At 40.7% G+C, this 21,387-nt stretch overlaps 1 pseudogene; it reads right to left on the reverse strand.

The window, feature by feature from the left end:
• Positions 1–356: 356 nt before the first annotated feature.
• LOC111167905 (eukaryotic translation initiation factor 1 pseudogene) lies at positions 357–12,716 on the reverse strand (annotated as a pseudogene).
• Between the last annotated feature and the right edge of the window lie 8,671 nt (positions 12,717–21,387).

The following is a 21,387-nucleotide window of genomic DNA, read 5'->3' on the forward strand; positions in this document are numbered from 1 at the left end:
ATCCACAAGGATTATATTTTAAATAAAATTAAAAATATATAAGAACAAAGTATGTAAATATGAAACAAAATTAGGGAAATATCAATGAATATGTAATCTTGGGGGCAGTTCTCCTAAGTCTGATAAAAAAACAGATCTTGGAATTTTTTTAAATATCATAAATTGAGAAAAAATATTGCTCACATATGGAAAGAGGTTAATAGTTAAAGAGAAAAAAAAGGTGTTTTTTTTTTTTAAATTTTTGGCTGCATTGGGTCTTTGTTGCTGCATGCGGGCTTTCTCTAGTTGCAGCAAACAGGGGCTACTCTTCGTTGCAGTGCACGGGCTTCTCACTGCAGTGGTTTCTCTTGTTACGGAGCACAGGCTCTAGGTGCGCAGGCTCAGTTGTGGCACACAGGCTCAGTAGTTGTGGCACACGGGCTTAGTTGCTCCGTGGCATGTGGTATCTTCCCGGACCAGGGCTCAGACCCGTGTCCCCTGCATTGGCAGGCAGATTCTTAACCACTGTGCCACCAGGGAAGCCCCAAAAAAGGTATTTTAATGAAAAAATAATTTAAAGGGTGAACAAATAATTCACAGAAAAATGAAATACATGCCCAAGATACTAAGCACAGTTCCCTTTCTTGCTGTCTAATAACTGAGACTCTTTCTGCTTTGGAGAAGCCCCTTCGTGAGTTGTGGAGGCAAAAATGAGGAACTCCATTCACAAGAACGGAAACTGTAAGTTACTGTCTCTCCTAGGCCCTTACAGTTTGGGCATAGGCCTGTGATCTGGGCTAACAAATATTTTTAAAATAATAATTTCTATGTTTTGATGTAGACAGTTTCTTCACACTCTACTAGCAGATATATAAGTTGGCCCTACCTTTTCGGAGAAAATTTGTCAATATTTATCGAAAGCTGTTAAAAAAGTGAGGGAACTGACTCAGCAATTACACTTCTGAAAATTATTGTAGGGAAATAATAAGTATAAAAATGCATCTACTAGGTGTTCATGATAGCATTGTACATCTCAGCAAAACAATGAGAAGCAGTCTGAATGCAGCACCAGAAGACTGACTACATGAACCATGGGGCACCCCTGTATGAGAACTAGATGCAAACATCAAAGCTGATGACTTGAAAAATTAGACTAAAAGCCAGTATCTGCAATAGGATCTCATATTCCTATGTCCATATGCATGTGCATGTGTTATATACACACATATTCAGGAAAAAATCTCAAAGTTTAAACATTAACATGTCAACAGCCCTTACTTCCGGGTGTGAGCACGTAATAACTAAGAGCTTTTGTTTTTCCCTTTTGTTCATTTGCTTTGTTTTGTCCACGTATGTTTTCTATTTTCCAAAATAATATATACTGTTCCTTTAAAAGTGGGCACGTATTTAGAAATAATATCATCTCTGAAGTAAAAAAAAAATTTCCACCAACATATTTTTGTTTATCTGTATCTTAAATGTCCCATAAAATGACTTCATATTCTACAAGTTATACTAAGAATAGAGGGTTTTATTAATCATGGACAAACCACACTCATTATATCAGAGCAATGATCCACTTTTTTTTTTCTGAAAACAAGTTTTATATAAATAAGTGTTTAAATACATTACATAACATTAAAACTGAAGGGGAAAAAAACCCCAAAGAAAACCAAAAACCAGTTTGTTATTTCACATGGCATCAGGCAGCTGTTGCTAGTAAGTTGCGAGCTCTACAGCTACATGACTAATACATCGGTTTGAAATTTGTTCCCTTGTCAAAAGTTTAACTCTGATAGAAGGTTGGCCTCACATTCTAGTTTGCTCATCGATCAGCTGGGATATGTCTGGTCAAAAAGACCTTGGTGGCAAGCCAGATGTCATATCACCTCAGTAGAATGAACGTGGCTGCTCTAAGCTCTGCCCACCTGGTCACGTTGGAGATATCAGGGGATCTTTCCCCTGACGATCAAAGATTCCCTCTAGCAGTACAGCTGCCATCGCTGCCTCACCCCATCCTCCACTCTCAGCTTCACCGAGGGCTGTTCAGGTGGCGACATTGTCTTAGGGCAGGGAACTCTATAGAGGGATTGCTGGGAGCTTCTGGCCAGACATAGCCGTCTGTGATCTCAGGGCTCTGGACTTGGCTGACACATCACTGTTATTGCTTTGTCTCAGGCCGGACCCTGCCAGGTGCCTACTGCTTGACCTCTGTTTAAATGAGGGACTTCAAGACTACACAGCATGGCTGTTTTCAGTTTATTGCGTGAAGCAGTTACACTCGTCCAAGTTAACAGCAGACCCCCAAGTGGTTACATTACACAAGCTGTGAGGTTTGTAAACTTGTGACAAGGGACAGAAGGAAAATTCTACTCATTGCAAGGAAATCCTCACTTAAGCTTCAGTGAGCCAGGAGCACTTAAAACCCATGAGCCTTCAGCTGATCACCCTTAGCCAGTCCAATCTCTGCGAGGAACTGGCATATGTTCTTGCGCTGGTCAAGAAGCTGAATTACTTCTCCATATTCTGGACGCTCAATTACAGTTCCATCGCAGGCAAATTTCTTCTTAAACGCCTTCACTAGCTTCCTTTTATCGTAATCACCAACGATTCCTTGGACAGTAGTAAGGGTCTTCCTGCCGTTTCTCTGTTGAATTCTTATATGGATATAAGATCATCACCCTTACTTGCATCAGCAAAGGGGTCGAAAGAGTGGAGGTTCTGGATGGCGGACATACGATACGATTCCTTTTCCTCGGTGGAAACGGCCTGCGGAAGGCGGCAGCTGGAGAAGGCGGGCGGGGGCTACGGAGCGTCGGGAAGCGAGGGGGCTCGAGGGGGAGGCTGCTGGGTCCTCGGCGGCGGCTCAGTGACTGGGGCTATGATTCACTTTTTAATTCAACTCTGGCTTGTCCTTCAGTAAGTAAATGAAAGCAGTGAGCTTTGGACAAACCCTGTTTAAATGGGCCACCATCTTAAAAATTCAGGGAGATTTACCACCAGCACACTTGCAGTAAAGTCTGTGGGCTTTATATGTGGAAACTTTTGTTATTGTACCTTTTCCTTTGGTATTCTGTTCTCTTGAACACCATTTATCCTTAAATGCAAAAAAAATTTTGCCATATTTTTATAATTCACAGACTTTGTTAGGACTGTGCCATAACTAGTAATAATAGAATTATGTGTAATAGGAATCCTATGTGTTGAACATAACTCCAACGCTGCAACTTATTTAAAGATAGATTTTTTTCAAGTTGGGCTTATAAATCATTTACAAAGAAACTGAGCAGGCCTGAAACTACAGTCCAACTGTCACATTCTTGTAATGTGACCACAGCTGCTCGGGGCTGGAGGCCGCAGCGGTGAGGGAGCGCAGAGCTGAGGGCCTCGCCAGACCGTCAGGAACAGAGCTCTCGCACTTGCCAGATATTAGATCAACAACCATTAAATATAATATGAACCATCTTCCGTGGCCAGGGCTCAAAAGCTGCAAGTACAAACAGCTACAGATCTGTCACTGGAGACGCGGGGCCCAGCACACCGACGGTCCCCAAGCTGCAGGGGGAACCTCGCCTCCACGGCCTCAAGCCCTCCTGTCACAAAGTTCTGGTTCTCTGGACCCAAATGCACAGACGCGTCCATTCTCCGTGAGTTACGCACACACGTCGGACCCCACGTCTGCCTCACAACACATGTACCCATTTGGCTTTTACGGGGGGAGGAAATGGCCTCAACTGTGCAAAAACCCAACACAGGTTTTGGGCTCTCGCCTGAGGGACTTGGTTCCAGGGTGTGTGAACCTGGTGTTCGCTGCTGGTAAAGAACAGCTCTGTCCTGAAGGGGGTCAGAGGTCCAGCGGCCACGCCTCCCCCCTACCCCACTTACAATGCCTTCTACCTCTCTATTCTGTGGATCAGATAAAAATAATACATCGCTTACCAAAAGGTTGAATTTTAACGTTGTCCTGAGACACAGGTCTAAAGTCTATGATTAGAGAATTATTTTTCTGAGAAGTGTAACAAACCTACCTAAAACATCACACACACACACACACACACACACCCATGATTTCTGAAATAACAGCAACGTCTTTTGCATTTTAGAGAGTTTATTTGTGCTTTGATTTCATAGTCCCCACTCGTGAGAGCCCCTCCACGCCAAATCCCACTGCTTTTGTCAGAGACCCTAACACTGCCCAGCATTATTTTGGTTTTTTCGCATTTACTGTCTGTGTTCTTCACTAGATTAAGTTTTATGAAAACAAGGATCTCACCAGCCTGTCTGTTACTGTTTTTCATGGCACTAAGTAATTTTGATTGAATGAATGTATGAATGTTTGAATGTGTTACATTTGATACATAAAATTATATTCTCTTGACTTTAATATTTTAATGAAAGTGATTGCTGCCAGTTTCCTTAGGTCAGTTTTCACACGTTCATATTTACATATTTGTGTGAAAGAGTTAGGAAGCAATGATGTTTTCTGCAATTAACAATGACCTTCAGCTTTTGTATGTTTTCCTGCTGAAGCTCAGCCTTGCTGTGCCCCTCCTTGGACCAAGAAAGACTACTGCAATGTTAACTCTTAGTGGGGAAACAAGTGCATGTTAACAACACCTACATTTAAAAATCCTTGATTTTACAACAAGCATCTTCAAACATTCTCCCGTCTAACAGATATGAACAGGATAATGTCCCCACATCACTACCAAGGTGTAAGAGAGGCACAAAGGAAACTGTTCAGCCTCCTCTGTGTAATCCCACTATCGTGGCATCACACGCACATCCACTTAGCAAAGACTCTTGTCTGTCTTCCATAAAGGATATTTGTCATGTTTTCTCACCACTGAGCACCTTCCGAAGACCCTCCCGATGTTAGGGAATTGGCCACCTCTTGATCTCCAGGCAGAGGCCAGGAGGCGGTTTCCTAGCGCCCTGCACGGACGTGTAGCCCTGACCCAGGTTCATGGATTTGATGCAGGTGCCTGCAGGATTCTTCAGTCTGGAAGTGAGCAGCGGGTGGAAGCAGTGCTTGTCACCAAGGCTGGCGTATTTTCCTATTTTTATTCCTATTTTCATTAAGTGAGGATTTAACTCCACTGCCAATCCTTCAGCAGAACACCCAAACTTGCACAGTAATTATATTCAATTATTTTTGAAATTTTGTTAATTTTAGTCATATAAAACTCAGGGCTTTAAGTGTTTTCAATTTTTGATGTGATAAAGGTGTATCTGTCAAGGTCAATGGGTAGAGTATGTTCTTTTCACAGCTTAACTAAAATAAGAAGCTTAGGCTCCTACTTCAGACAATGTCTCAACCAGGTCCCCAGGACAAGGTAACTTCAGAAAAAATAGATGCCTAGGATGAAGGTACACCTTGAAGGGGAGCTATCACTGGATCTGTGTCACCATGAGGTCATCTAACTATCAATACCAATTCAGCACATACTTTTGAGCATCTATGGTTTATGGTAACTAATATGCTAGACTCTGGAGATGCAGAGTTTGTAGGAGATGAAAGTGTAGAACGGAAACAGAAAAGTAAGTTAACAGGTTTGTAAAGGATCTGGGAGGTAATCCTCACCCAGAAGAAGACAAAGCCCCAGGGGAGAGCACCCTGGGTAGGGTAGGTAGGGCCTTGAATGACAAATAAGAATTAGGGAGGGGACAAGTGGAGAGAACTTTTCCAGAAAGAAGAGCTAGCACAGGGGAAGGCACAGCTGTGTGAGAGAACAGAGTCTATGGAAAGGGCGTGGAATTTAGCAGGTTGGGCAAAGAGTTTTGCAGGACAGTAGGACATGAGGTTAGAGGAACAAGTAGTAGATACACAACGGGTTTTATATCCCACGCCCAGGAGTGACTGGGAATGACTGAAAATGAGTTTCTGTGGGAGTGACAACTGTGACTAAACAGGAATTAGTGGCGAATCCTCCTATATCCTGAGAAAGGTCCTAAGAGAGTTCTGCCCAAGTGGAGTCTAAGGGTTTCCTAAAGACGGCAGCCATGCAGTAAGGTCTCAGACTCCTGTTTCAACAGACCATGCATCCCGTGTTCAAAGTCAGAAAAGTCAGAGGCAAAATGGCATGGCACTGAGATTCCACTTCTGGGCACCCCAAAGGAAAGGAGCTCTGTGTTCGTAGAGCCACATGGGCAGAAGAGACCTTGGGTCTCATCGATTACAATGACTGTCATTTGTTTTTATCCCAAGACACTTGAGAGGGACGACAATCCCATAAGTAACTGGTAGTGGATCACCAGCTGGTAATGATTCTCAAGATGTAAATGTGTATGTGTGTTTCCTGCCTAAGTGCCCCAACTAGAACCTCCAGGACAATCACAAATAGAAGTGGTAGGAGTGGACATCCTTGTATTTTTCCTCATCTTTGGGGGAAAGTATCCAGTCTTTCAAAATTAACAATGATGTTAGCTGTGAGTTTTTCATAGATAGACTTTATCATTTTGAAGAAGTTCTTCTATTGTTGTCATTGTTTGAATATTCATAAATGGGTGTTAAATTTTGTCAAATGATTTTTCTGTGCCTATTGAGATGATCATATGTTTTATTTTGTTTATTGACATAACATATTACATTAATTTACTTTTTTGTTAAGCCAACCTTGCATTCCTGGGATAAATCTCACTTGGTAATGGTGTATAATCTTTTATATATTTTGCTGGATTTGATTTGCTAGTCATTTGTTGAGTATTTTTGTGTCTATATTCATAACAGATATTGGTCTTAATTTTCAGTCCTTTTGATTTTTTTTTTAATCAGAGTAATACTGACCTCACTGAATGAGTTGTGATGTGTTCCCTCTAATTTCTTGGAAGATTTTGTGAAGAAGTGGTATTAATTCTTCTGGTTTGGTAGGAGTTACCAATGAAGCCATCTTGTCCTGGATTTTCTTTGTGGGAAGTTTTTTAATTATTATTACAATTTAGTCTCTTGTTAGAAATCTACTAGAATTTTCTATTTATTCTTGAGTCAATTTCACTAATTTGTATCTTTCTGGGACTGTTTCCATTTCACCCAAGCTACATACATCACTGTCATACAGGAGCTCATCTGTAAGATAGTCAGTGATGTCTCCACTTCCATTTCTGATTTCAGTAATTTGAGTCTTCTTTCTTTTTTCTTGGTCACCTTTAGCTCTTATCTTAAATTCCCTCCTTGGTAACTTCATATACTCTAATGTCTGGATATACAAATTTCTCATCCAGGTACAACTTGAAATCATTTGTATTTTCTACTCATCTATAAGAATATTTTAATGTAAAAGGTATCTATGAACATCTTTTTAATTCTGTGAACCATTTAAAGTATAATTTTATAAGATGGCTTACCTAAAAATTAAGATAGCTAACCATTCACAAGTAAAATTCTAAGTTGTACTGAAAGGCTACCACAGTATAGTGGGAAAACACCCACCTAAGATTCTGGAGACCTCTTATAACACGTGCTCTGCTATGAACTAGCTCCATAATTTTCAGTAAGTCACTTATTTTCTTTAGGCTATAAATGTAATTCCCATACCTGGCAGGATTGTGAGCTAATACATTGCCATCAATCATAGAGAACTTGAGGAGCAGCAAATAAACTCTGCTCAGAACCAAAGTCTGAGCATAGGTCTCCTGGCATGCCAAGCGTAAGGTAGCGCTACTTAGTGCCCATATTCCCTTTCCATAATTTTCTTTAAAGCTCAAAGATCTATTATTATATTTTCTTGGGTTTGACAATTAAAAGGCATGAGAGGAGACCTCATGAACTATTTATATTTATAAAGGAGACCATGAACTATTTCAAATTCTTAAATTCAGCAACAGGGGAAAAAACAAACTCATCCATCAGAAGTTCTTTTTTCTTTCTTTCTTTTATAATATGACATAAATCATGGAAAGCAAAGGCAAAATTTAAAAGCAATAAGATATTTTCCAGTAGTTCACCTTATCCTTGGAAATGAAACTTACTAGCTGTTACCCAGATGTACTTAATATAGCTTAAAACAACTGTGCTCTGGTTAAAATGTGGTGTAATAATTTAACAATGTGCTATCTGCCTGAAACAAGACCACCCATACTTGGGAAATTTCCATCTTTTTTGAAGTCAGGATAATACAAAACTTGGCAAGTTAGGAAAGGGCAATGAAGGAGGCCAAAGATGAAGTTCAGAGAATGCAGTTTTCCATATAGATTTGTATGAATTGTTAATGATAAATAAAAACAATTATTGTTTAGTTTTCATGCCCAATACATCCACGTTGGAATAGTTGCTTCCAGCAGAAAATAGCAACATTATTTCAGATTTGTGTCTCCATTTAACCCAATACCTTTCCCAAATACTTCCATCTAAAGGAATCAGGACCAACAACCACACACAAGACTGAGGGATCACTTTACAGAAGCAAACCCAGAAGCTGCCAGTGTGCCTGCAAGTCTTCATCTCTGGAAAATATTAAAGTATCCTTCTGTGCCAGTTAACAAAAACAGACTCAAAAGAGCAAAAATGAAGTTCTGTGCTGATAGCTCAAATGAGAGCGCAAGTTTCTGTGGTTTCTAACTTGAGGATTTTTTCTTTCAAGATTCCCTTGTGGAGAAGCTTTTAAAAATGCAATGATACGCCTTACAGCAGGACCGCACCTACCATGTGTTCTGTGGGACACCAGCACAGCCAGGCCCTACGTAGTCCTCATCAGTCCCGCATGGTCACTGTGACACACGCTTGCAAGGGAGCATTTTCCAAAGTACGTCAGTTATTTTTATGAACCTTGATTCTAGCCACTGTCACTATTAATCTGGATATATTTCTTTATATCTGAGTATCCCATATAAAGTATGGAACTAATAAAACAAGTAACATGGATTGCTTAAAAGTGAAGAAAACTGCTACAAAAAAGATGGCTCTTTTAATTCCAGTCGACCGTCCCCAAGATACTGGATCGTGCCCATTCACAGGCAAGGATTTATTTTGCTCTTCGAGCCAAGCAGTGCTGTAGGCTCTGGGCATCAGACAGTGGGGCCAACAAATTGATCAGATACTCAAACTGGACTCACACGAATCAGAGCTCTCACCCTGGATCAGGTTTCACTAGCAATTTCAAGGATGAAGCCATCAGGAGGCATGAAAAAGCAGACTCAAGTTCGGAGCCTCCTCCTCTTCCGGGCCTCTGGGCCAAGCACAGGGTCAGTTCACACAGCGGGGAACCTTCAGGCTATGGAATATCTCCACTTCATACCTCAGGTACTTGTGCAGCTTGTAGACGTTTCTGAGGGAGCCATGGCTCACAGATCCACAGATCATAGATTTACTTACCACACGCAATCCTAACCCAGAGACATCCTGCTAAAAGCATCACATAGATTAAGACTCTCTTCCCAGCAAATACCATGAGTCTATGTACCAGGAGATGGGGTATTGCCTTGGTGACAGAGACAGTCCAGCCTACCTGCCTTCTCTCTCCCGAGTGGCCCCTGTGTGTTCCCAGTAACTAGAGGGAAACAGATCACAGTCAAGCTGCCCTAACACCTTTCTCCCTGATATTAAACAAGACAGGCATGCAACCCCCTTCTCGCGAGGCTGGTATTCTGTGCAGAGAAGAAGCCAGTAAGAGGGTGCACACGTGCACAGACAGACTGCTTTTAGAGAACTGTGTGCTATGGAGACTGAAACGGGGCGATAGGACAGAGAACAAGAGAGAAGACTGTTCAGATCAGGTGGTCAGAGGTCTCTCTGAAGACATGATTAAGGAACTGAGATCTGAAAGGCAGGAAGCCGTTCATGAGAAAATTTCTGGAAAATCATTCTAGTCGGGAAGAAGAGCAAGGGCAGAATTTCTAACGCAGACGGCTTGGTGTGAAACAGAAATGACTGGGAGATGTTAAACTACGCCTACGCGGGTGGAGCTTATTGGACCAGGAGGAGAGTGGGTGGAGGCGGGCCCCGGGCAGGTCTGAGAGGCCACAGTGGGAAGCTCTTATCTTATTCTAGGCAGCGGGATGGCCACCACAGGGAGTAGAAGAATGACACAGTCTGCCTGATGTTTCAGAAGGATGGTCTGGCTGCCGGGTGGACAAGAGGAGGTCACGTGAAAGTGGTCCAGGAGAGAGATAATGGTGGTTGGACTAAGGTGGTAGAAGAAAAACATGGCAAGAAACGGAGGGATTTGTCTTACCTGTCAAGACTATGGCCAGGGGTGTGTAAATTACACCTCAATAAAGGATGGTTCAATATATATGGCCAAGAGTCCTTATCTTTTGAGGATATTACTATATACTGAAATATTTACAGCTAAAAGTATACCGTGCCAGAGATTTCCTCAAAATAAATAGAGCATGTGTTGGGGGTGGGGAGCTGAAACAAGAATTGAGTTGATAACTGTTGAAGTTAGGTGATGGGTACATGGAGATCTGTTATGTATTGAATATATGCTTAAACTTTTTCATAATAAGATATTTGAAATTGAACAGTCCGGGGACAGGACTCCTATGGTCATGGAGTTGTAAAGCAACTTGTGAGTTACTGGTAGAACCACTCATCCCACCCTTGGCCGCTGCAACCGCGATTCCTGTCTGCCTAGAGTAGGAGGAAAGTTCTTTTGAACAGAATGCATTCTTTTTAAGCCACTTTAATTGGTGGAAGTGATCAATTTCTTTGGTAGTTTGGAAGCTCTTTGTTACACTGAGCTAAAAATAAATCTTTCAGAAACTTCCAACCCTGGGACCTAGTTCAGCAACATGGAAGCCAAGAAACAAGTGGACTCTTCCTACATGGTAACTCTACAGACTTAAGGACAGCTCTCCTGTCTTCTACAAGCTGAAACGCTGATCCTTTAAATCATTCCTAAAACCAAAAGGAGAGATTTTCCTACAAATTGTTCTCTTCCTGTTCCTCCTCCTTTTTCCCCAAGCTCAGGTATTCTTAGCTTCCTTCTAGGAACTTGCAATTTCAATTAAGGCCTTTCTTTTCACTGGTTTATTCACATACATTGGCCCCATATTGAATAAATCCTAAATGTATACAGCAATAGTTCTCAATCTGTTTTCTTCTGCAATACACATAGTGAATAACATTTCTGTGATATAATCTCATACACAAATTAAAAAGTACAAAACTACTCTTTAGACTATATAATTTCTAGCATTGAAGCTTGCCCCTACCCACGGGGTAATAGCCAGAACTGCCATGTCATTTGTCCACTGTTAACTGGACCAAGGACAGCAACTGACCCAACAATAATATTACACTTCATATTGACAGGAAGTAATAATTCAAAATAAAAGTATTGTAGTCAGTTCTTTCTGTCAGTGTTTCATATTAATCAAAGTGCCCCAAATGTTGAACTTCTTTCTTGCTCTCAGAATCATGTTAAACGTTCACCAGCATCCCTTTAGCACAAAAAATCATCACATTAATGGGATGTTCATGGTGAGGATGTGTGTGGTTCAGACTTTGTGCTCAAAATCAACACCTGTTCATCTCAGCTCTCCCCACTCCCAAGCCCACCTCAAAGACAGCGTCTCTCAACAGCAAGGCTGATTCCGTGTTTATAACCAACTGTGTCTCCTGGCTCTCTACTGCAAAAGAACAGAATGTACCTCAGTTAGAACACAGAACTCTCTGCAGACCTCTCGGTCCCGGGGCCTCACAATTATACTGTGATTCGTTTTGTGTGGTCCACAGCGTGTACACCTGTGTACAGCGAGGATACGGGCCATCCCACCCTCACAACCAAGCCTCCCACTTTCACCTCTCACATCTCTTAGCCAAATTTTAAATGGTCAAGGTGTCAACAGTTATGTGGTTTCTATAACTATAACCAAATTTTCTATCCTTAGTTTATGGACCATAAGGAAAAATTCAAAATCATAACCAGCACTTACCTTATGATACTTGTGTAAATATCTTTAATCATTCAGCCAAGTAACACTCCTTCTCCAAGACCCCACAGGACAACTATTCAGGCATCAGAAGAAAAATATTCCTAGAATCAAGCTTAATCAAATACACACTCTCACATTACATAAATTGCTAAGAATCATGATGCTTAAACTCATTTTAATTTCTTTCATACCAGGACCATAAATGCTTTGTTTCATTTTCTTAAACTCTCTAATTTTCTTCTTATTTTTTATTAATTAAAAAACTTTCATCATATCTTGAAGATGTTCTATTTTTCAATATCACTGTTTACTGCCTGGAGCCCCTTTCTTCCTGGAGATTTCCCCAGAACCCTCCATCCACATGCAGGAATCTGGACCTAGTGCTTTCTAAACCTGATGCACAGCTGAAGTCTGGGGATTCCCTTCATTACATCTTGGGTTGGATTAATCACGTTCTGGATCTCAAGGCTTCCCTTTTTTCCCAACCCTCAATTTATTGGAATATTTGCTCAAGTAAATTTCTTTCCTCAGAAAGAGTGTCTTGGAGTGAACTTCATACCTATGTGTTACTGAAAATGACTGTATCTAGCCTGCAATTCAGTTGATTGCTTGCTGTCTACATGAGTCTCCCTCAGAAAGTAGGATAAATTACAAGGTGAACAAGGAAGAACAGACTCAAATAAAAATGCAATTAACATAGAGGGAATTTACCTCAACAGAATAAAGGCCATATATGACAAACCCACAGCCAACATCATTCTCAATGGTGAAAAACTGAAACCATTTCCACTAAGATCAGGAGCAAGACAAGGTTGCCCACTCTCACCACTCTTATTCAACATAGTTTGGGAAGTTTTAGCCACAGCAATCAGAGAAGAAAAAGAAATAAAAGGAATCAAAATCAGAAAAGAAGAAGTAAAACTGTCACTGTTTGCAGATGACATGATACTATATATAGAGAATCATAAAGATGCTACCAGAAAACTACTAGACCTAATCCATGAATTTGGTAAAGTAGCAGGATACAAAATTAATGCACAGAAATCTCTTGCATTCCTGTACACTAATGATGAAAAATCTGAAAGAGAAATTAAGGAAACACTCCCATTTACCATTGCAACAAAAAGAATAAAATACCTAGGAATAAACCTACCTAAGGAGACAAAAGACCTGTATGCAGAAACCTATAAGACACTGATGAAAGAAATTAAAGATGATACAAACAGATGGAGAGATATACCATGTTCTTGGATTGGAAGAATCAACATTCTGAAAATTACTATACTATCCAAAGCAATCTCCCGATTCAATGCAATCTGTATCAAACTACCAATGGCATTTTTCACAGAACTAGAACAAAAAGTTGCACAATTTGTATGGAAACACAAAAGATCCCGAATAGCCAAGGCAATCTTGAGCAAGAAAAACAGAGCTGGAGGAATCAGGCTCCCAGACTTCAGACTATACTACAAAGCTACAGTAATCAACACAGTATGGTACTGGCACAAAACCAGAAATATAGATCAGTGGAACAGGATAGAAAGCCCAGAGATAAACCTACACACATATGGTTACCTTACCTTTGATAAAGGAGGCAAGAATACACAACGGAGAAAAGACAGCCTCTTCAATAAGTGGTGCTGGGAAAACTGTACAGCTACATGTAAAAGAATGAAATTACAACACTCCCTAACACCATACACAAAAATAAACTCAAAATAGACTAAAGACCTAAATGTAAGGCCAGACACTATAAAGCTCTTAGAGGAAAACATAGGCAGAACACTCTATAACATAAATCACAGCAAAATCCTTTTTGACCCACCTCCCAGAGAAATGGACATAAAAACAAAAACAAACAAATGGGATCTAATGAAACTTGAAAGCTTTTGCACAGCAAAGGGAACCATAAACAAGATGAAAAGACAACCCTCATAATGGGAGAAAATACTTGCAAATGAATCAATGGACAAAGGATTAATCTCCAAAATATATAAACAGCTCGTGCGGCTCAATATTTAAAAAACAAACAACCCATTCCAAAAATGGGCAGATGACCTAAATAGACATTCTGCAAAGAAGATATATGGATTGCCAACAAACACATGAAAGGGTGCCCATCATCACTAATCATTAGAGAAATGCAAATCAAAACTACACTGAGGTATTACCTCACAACGGTCAGAATGGCCATCATCAAAAAATCTACAAACAATAAATGCTGGAGATGGTGTGGAGAAAAGGGAACCCTCTTGCAATGGGTGGGAATGTAAATTGATACAGCCACTATAGAGAACAGTATGGAGGTTCCTTAAAAAACTAAAAAATAGAACTACCCTACGACCCAGCAATCCCAGTACTGGGCATATACCCTGAGAAAACCATAATTCAGAAAGAGTCAGGTACCACAATGTTCACTGCAGCACTGTTTACAATAGCCAGGACATGGAAGCAACCGAAGTGTCCATCGACAGATGAATGGATAAAGAAGATGTGGCACATATATACAATGGAATATTACTCAGCCATAAAAAGAAATAAAATTCAGTTATTTGTAGTGAGGTGGGTGGACCTAGAGTCTGTCATACAGAGTAAAATCAGAAAGAGAAAAACAAATACCGTATGCTAACACATATATATGTAATCTAGAAAAAACAAAAAATGGTTCTGAAGAACCTAGGGGCAGGACAGGAATAAAGATGCAGACTTAGAGAATGAACTTGAGGACACAGGAAGGGGGAAGGGTAAGCTGGGACAAAGTGAGAGAGTGGCATGGACATATATACACTACCAAATGTAAAATAGATAGCTAGTGGGAAGCAGCCGCATAGCACAGGGAGATCAGCTCGGTGATTTGTGTCCACCTAGAGGGGTGGGATAGGGAGGGTGGGAGGGAGGCTCAAGAGGGAGGGGATATGGAGATGTATATGTATATGTATAGCTGATTCACTTTGTGATATAGCAGAAACTAACACAACATTGTAAAGCAATTATACTCCAATAAAGATGTTTTAAAAAAAATGTAATTAAGAGCATTGAAGAAAGGCAAGAAAACAACCAAAAGAAATGGAAATGGTGTAAAAAGAAGTAAAAGGGTTAAGAATGAAAATGGAATAAAGTGGGATGAAAGGCAGATAAAAGACATCTTGAGCAACCAGAACCCGAGGAATGGGATGGGGTAAACATGTAAAACTGTCATCTAGGGAGACTTCCCAGGGGAGGAAAGGAGTCCCTCCACCCACATGTGGAGAGCGCTGGCCTGACAGGGAACTGATGGGAACAACGGCCCCTGAGATGTGTGCCAGTAAAACCTCAGGCTTCAAAGCTGAAGGGCAACACCCTCAAGGCCTCGAGGAATCAGACAAGACATCTAGCTTCTAAAAACAACCACGTACAAAACAATGGAGCACCATTTGCAAAAGTTCAGTAAGAGAACCTGTGCACCAGGCACAGAAAACAGGGTTAAACATGCAAGAACTGGGGTGTTCTGTCACCATGAGCCCTTCTGAGGAATGTAGTCAAAGATAAGCTTCATCTAACCAGGAGATGACTGGAAAGTTTTTAGCAAAAGTGCCCCGCGAATGCAGCCATGAGCCGACCCAGCAACAGGAAAAGAAAAGGTGTTTATTTGTGTTGACACTTACCCGACAGGTGTGTCTGCAAGGACACAAATCAGACAAATATCTTGAGACTTTAAAAAATTTGAATGCAATAACTAATGATAAATCTTAAAGGCCAGTTAACAAAGATTGATTTTTTTTCTTAATGATTGACCATTTCTAGGCTTTCTCCTCTTCCAAATAAACAGGAAAAAAATAATAAATGAAAGGGACAGTTTTATGATTCATGAAGATAAACAAGCTGTTAAATAACTTCACTGCTACTGGCTCAAAACTTTACGTAGAAAAGGGGTATAACTTTTAGACATTTGCAGAAATCCTGAGGATAACACTTTTAATCTGTACCGTTTCATATTTCCCATAATTTATTAGAAAACAAATGAGTTTAAAGAAAGGAAGTAAAAATCTATGCTCCTAAATGGCAAAGTTCATCAATGGATGTTAAAATTAGTAGGTAAAAGTTTAATGACAAATGAATATTTATATAATTACAAGGTATCCACCCCAAAAATGTTTATTAATTATAAAAGGAAAAATACTGACTTTATAATAGAGAAACCTGATGCAAAGAATATTAACCAAGTTATGAACATAAACAAGATCATCAAAACAAACCAATCTCGTGTTGCTACAATAAGAACACATCACTCCTGACAAAACAAGCATCTAATCATAAGGAAGAAATTTTGCAAAAGAATTGACCTGTGCTCTTCAAAAAGTCAAGGTCAAGACAAAGAAAGCCTCTTCCAAGTTAGAGGAGACTAGAAGACATGATCCTTAACGTGAAATGCCTCATCTTGGAACGGGAAGATAGTTTAAAAATGTTTAAATGTTAATTGGAAATGAACTGTGGATTAGACCAATAGATGATGGTACACTATGTATTAATGTCACATTTCCTGGCTTTGGTAACTGTGTGTATTTATGTAAGAGGATGTCATTGTTCTTAGGAAAGGCATGATAATGTGCTTTGGCACAAAGGCTATTATGTCTCCAACTTACCCTCAATGGTTTTGAAAAATAAATTTATATGGATGTAATTCAATAGAAATATTATGCAAGCCATATGTATAACTCTAAATTTTCTGGTGGCCACATTTTAAAAATCAAAATAAATGATTTAATTTTGATATTTGCTTTAATGCAGTATACAAAAATATTATTTCAGCACATAATCAATATAAAACTTTTTAATGAGAAAGTTTATATTTTTTGTACCAAGTTTTCAAAAGCTGTTGTGTAGTTTAGACTTACAGATCATCTCAATTTGAACTAGCCTTATTTCAAGTGCAAATAGCTACATGTAGAGAGAGTAAGAAAGAAGGGACATGAATAAACAATAAATCAATTAAAAACAGTATAAAACAAAAATAAAATTATTCTTTAATCTGGGTAAAAACTATATAGTATGTCCATGTATTATTCTTACAATTTTTCTATAAGTTTCGAGCAGTATCAACATTTTAAAATTACAATAAAAATCAAATAATAAAAATGATACAGGATACGATAAATAATTTCATGCCAATAAATTTTAAATCTTAGCAAATGGGCAAGGTTTTAGAAAAATATCTTACTAAAATGAATCCAAGAAATTATTTAAAGCCAGAGTAATCCTATCATAGGGCAATATTTCCTAAACTTTTTGGTCTCAATACCCCTTCAAACTCTTAAAAATTATTGAGGACCTCAAAGAGCTTTTGTTTATGTAGTTTACATCTACCAATATTTAGAAAATTGTAAATTAAAACTAAGAATTTTTCATTTACTTTTGAATTCATTTAAGTTAACAATAATAAATCCATTATGTTTCAACATAAATAATCTATTTTGGAAAATTAACTATATATTCTAAAACAAAAATAAATTTAGTGAAATGAGTGGCATGGTTTTATATTTTTCAAATCTCCTTAATGTCTATCCTAAAATAATACAGCTGATTCTCATACTTGCTTTTGCATTCAAATTGCTGCAATATGTTGTTTTGGTTGAAGATATGTGTTGGGGAAGGAAGAAGTATTTTTAATAGTTCTTTCAGATAATCGTGAATAATCTTCTTCGATACTACTCCAAAATATGACGAGTGCATGTTTCTTAAAGGCTATGTGAATTGTAGAATCTGAAGCCATATCCGCAAACTTTTTGTAACCTTAAGAATTAAAATCTATTGGCCTCTCTTCCACTTTGAATGAATGGATCTTTACCAATGCATGGTTTTGTAACACCATGCATTAATCATGTGGAAACATCAGTTCACTGAGCTATGCAGATCTTCAAATACTGACACATTACATTATACAAAATCAAAATATCACAATCAACCATATCAACAAGCTAAAGAAAAGTTAGATGATACCAACTGATACAGAAAAAGCATTTGACAAAAACCAACACACATTTATGATAAAAAGCTCTCACCAATCAAAGAGGAAAATTACCTCAACTTGATAAAGACCATGAGGAAAATGCTTACAGCAAACATCCTATGTACTGATGAAAGTTGAATGCTTTCCCCCAACTCTGGGAACAATGACAGAAAGCCTGCTCCCACCAGAAGCTCCAGCGGTTACAGAAGGGCAAGAATAAGACGTAAAGTACGCACATGCTGGAGCGACAAACTATCCCTATGTGCAGATGACTGTCTACCTAGAAAACCCCAAGGAATCTACCAAACACACACACACACACACACACACACACACAACAACAAACTCCTAGAACTAATAAGTAAATTCATCAAAGTCACGAGATACACTATCACCACAAAACTCAATCTCATTTCTATATACTAACAATGACCTTATGGAAACCACTGTTAAAAACACAGTATCATTTACAACTACTCTAAAGAAAATTATAGGACTTCCCTGGTAGCGCAGTGGTTAAGAATCTGCCTGCCAATGCAGGGGACATGTGTTCGAGCCCTGCTCTGGAAGATCCCACATGCCGTGGAGCAACTAAGCCCGTTTGCCACAACCACTGAGCCCGCATGCCACAACTACCGAGCCTGTGCTCTAGAGCCCGCGAGCCACAACTACTGAGCCCACGTGCCACAACTACTGAAGCCCATGTGCCTAGAGCCCGTGCTCCACAACAACAGAAGCCACCGCAATGAGAAGATCGTGCACTGCAATGAAGAGTAGCCCCCGCTCACCACAACTAGAGAAAAGCCCGCGCGCAGCAACGAAGACCCAATGCAGCCAAAAATAAATAAATAAATAATTACACAAATAAATAAGAAAATGATATATTAGACACAACTTTTAAAAACATATACAGTATATGTAAGGTGAAAATTATACTGACAAAAGCAAATCAAAAATAAACAGAAAGACAAACCATGTTCATGGGTGAACTAAAAATGTCAATCCTCCCCAAATTGATCTATAGTTTTAATGCAATTCCCATCAAAACCCCAACTAGGACTTTTTTATTCAAACACAAGCTTATTCTAAAATTTATGTGGAAGGGCTCATGCCCTAGAATAACTAAGACAATCTTGACAGAGGACAAAGTGGGAGGAATCGCCCTCCCTGACAACCTAGCTCACTACACGCCCACACGAGCAGACTGTCCCTTTCCCTTGTAGTTCAGACACATCCTATGAAACATGAAGCAACTTCAGGCCTCAGGAATCCACGTGCCTCCACTCCCACTCAGAACTTTGAGGCTGTGTCCCTTTTCACATGAGAAAACTTCAGGGGTCTTGAGCATAGGGCGGAATGCACCCATGTCTCCTCAGCTCTCCTGAAAAGCTGGAAAACACATCCAAACTCACATTGACCCCCTTCGCTTTGGGGATTTCACGAAGTTCCACTAAATCTTGAAAAGGGGACAATAGGAGCGTTTTCTCAAATCAGTTGCTTCATGTTTCATAGGATGTGTCCCCTCCGCACCTCCTGCACCTGCTCCCCTGCACCTGGCTGGCCTGTGTCCCCTCCCCCTCCACCCCCTGCACCTGCTCCCCTGCACCTGGCCAGCCTGTGTCCCCTCATTCTCTCTCCTGATTGACCATCCACTCCCCCTCCGTCTCCTGTGTCCACTGCCTCCCCACATCTTTATCTTGACTCAGCAGCCTGCGTGGGTCTCTTACCACGGGGACGAGGCTTCTGTAAAGCCCGGTAAGGAGAGATAGGACCGAGGCAGGGCTGCCAACTCTGCCGCTCTGCACCACGGCTGCTCTGCGCCCACAGGACGTGGTTCGATCTGCCAACCGCTTCCCTAACATGGAGGTTAGCCTCTCCTCATCGTCGCCTTCAGCGACTCTGTCTCTGGCTTATCCTTCCCGTCATCGTGAGCCTCGGTCTGCCTCACTCACACCCGCAAAACCCACCCAGGACCTGTGGGAGTCACTGTACCTGTGCACCTGGATTGTGTGGACGGGTGACGTCTATTCTGAACAGTCCTACGCCCCACAGTAGGTGCTTCATTAATATCTGTAGAATAAACACTTCAACAGTGTGCTGTTGAGGAAACTAGCAATAAAAGAGGTCATGTGACTCCCTCAAGGTCACACAGGGTGACCCACTCTGGTGAATAAACGGCTGCCCTGGAACCTCTCTGACGTTATAGTCACACGTCACTTTCTCTACTACTTACGTCTAAACATTGTTAGTTGAATTTTTATCACCACGTATGTAAAAATAATTAATCTGCATTTCTCTGCGTATTGGGAGTTTTTAACTATTTTAAAAGACCTCTGTCTCTCCAGTAAGGCTAAAATGGCCCCCTTCCCTGAGGCCTCGGGTCATCCGCGGGAGCCTGGGCTCCAGGGAGCCGACGCCCAGGTGCTTGAGGCGCTCCGTGTGTCCCTTGGGTGGAGTCGGCGGGGCTTGTGACCCGGACCGGGAGGCGAGTGGAGTCCATGTGACAACTGCCCACGGCCGCGTCCAGACGCAGCTGCTCTGCGTGCGCAGGACGGCCGTTCTCCGTTGGGCCGGCTCCATGGGCTCAGCTCCTGGCCTGCGGCAGGTGGCCCAGTCAACACCCGTCCGTCCCGAGGGCCTCCAGCCTCGCCCCCTCCCACCTCCATGCTCTGTCCCCCTGCAGACTAAGCCCTTCTTCCCTTTATCGCACAAATGTCAGAAGGAAGTGCTGGTGCCTTTTTTTTTTTAGAAAGAACAATATTACAATAGTCTCTGCCAAAGTTTTCTTGAATCTTTATAATGTACCTGAGAATAGAAATTAGGAATTCATTGTAGACCTTAAATATTCTCACCTTACAAAGATGGTAAATAGGTGACATGATGCAGACATTAGCTCATACTACAGCAGTAATCACTTTGGAACATATGTCACGTCAGCGCGCTAAGCCTGCACAGTGCTATGTGTCAAGTACACCTCAGTACAGCTGGGGAAGAGTCACAGAGGCAGCCCCGCACCTTCACCGGTAGTCATGAAGCTTACAGTCAATAGAAAGCACTTGCTGTTTTAACAAAATGCTATTATCCGAAAACATTAGGAATGAATGGTCACAAAAGGATAAATGCAATACAATGGAAAGGCAGAAAAAAGCAGATCAGCTATGCTATCGTGGGAAGTCTCTGGTTTTGGATATGGGATTTCTGCTTCAAAACTGTTTCCCAGCCACTGTGTGACCCTGGGTCCATGTCAACCTCGCTGTAATTGTTTATTTTTCTATAAGAAATGATGACACCTTTCTAGGATGACTTTGAAGGTTAAAAAGATATTTATTTTATGTGAACATGATAACTTGCTATGGAAGCATAAGGATGACTTCTCAAGGTCCTAGAAAAGTGAAAAGAAAAATGAAAGCTATTTCCATGAACGTGGAGCACAAGCCACAGGGTGTCTGCTAACGTGTCAGGGCTGAGTTGGGGTACGGAAGGGAGTGAGGGGAGGGAGGGCCACAGCCTGGATTTCCTGCTGCGCTTTGCCACACCTTAGCTCT

The sequence above is a fragment of the Delphinapterus leucas genome, chromosome 12 (genome assembly GCF_059928025.1).
Source record: "Delphinapterus leucas isolate spDelLeu-1000000601 "Yukka" chromosome 12, BTC_Dleu_Yukka2, whole genome shotgun sequence".
In the NCBI taxonomy this organism is placed as follows: Eukaryota; Metazoa; Chordata; class Mammalia; order Artiodactyla; family Monodontidae; genus Delphinapterus; species Delphinapterus leucas.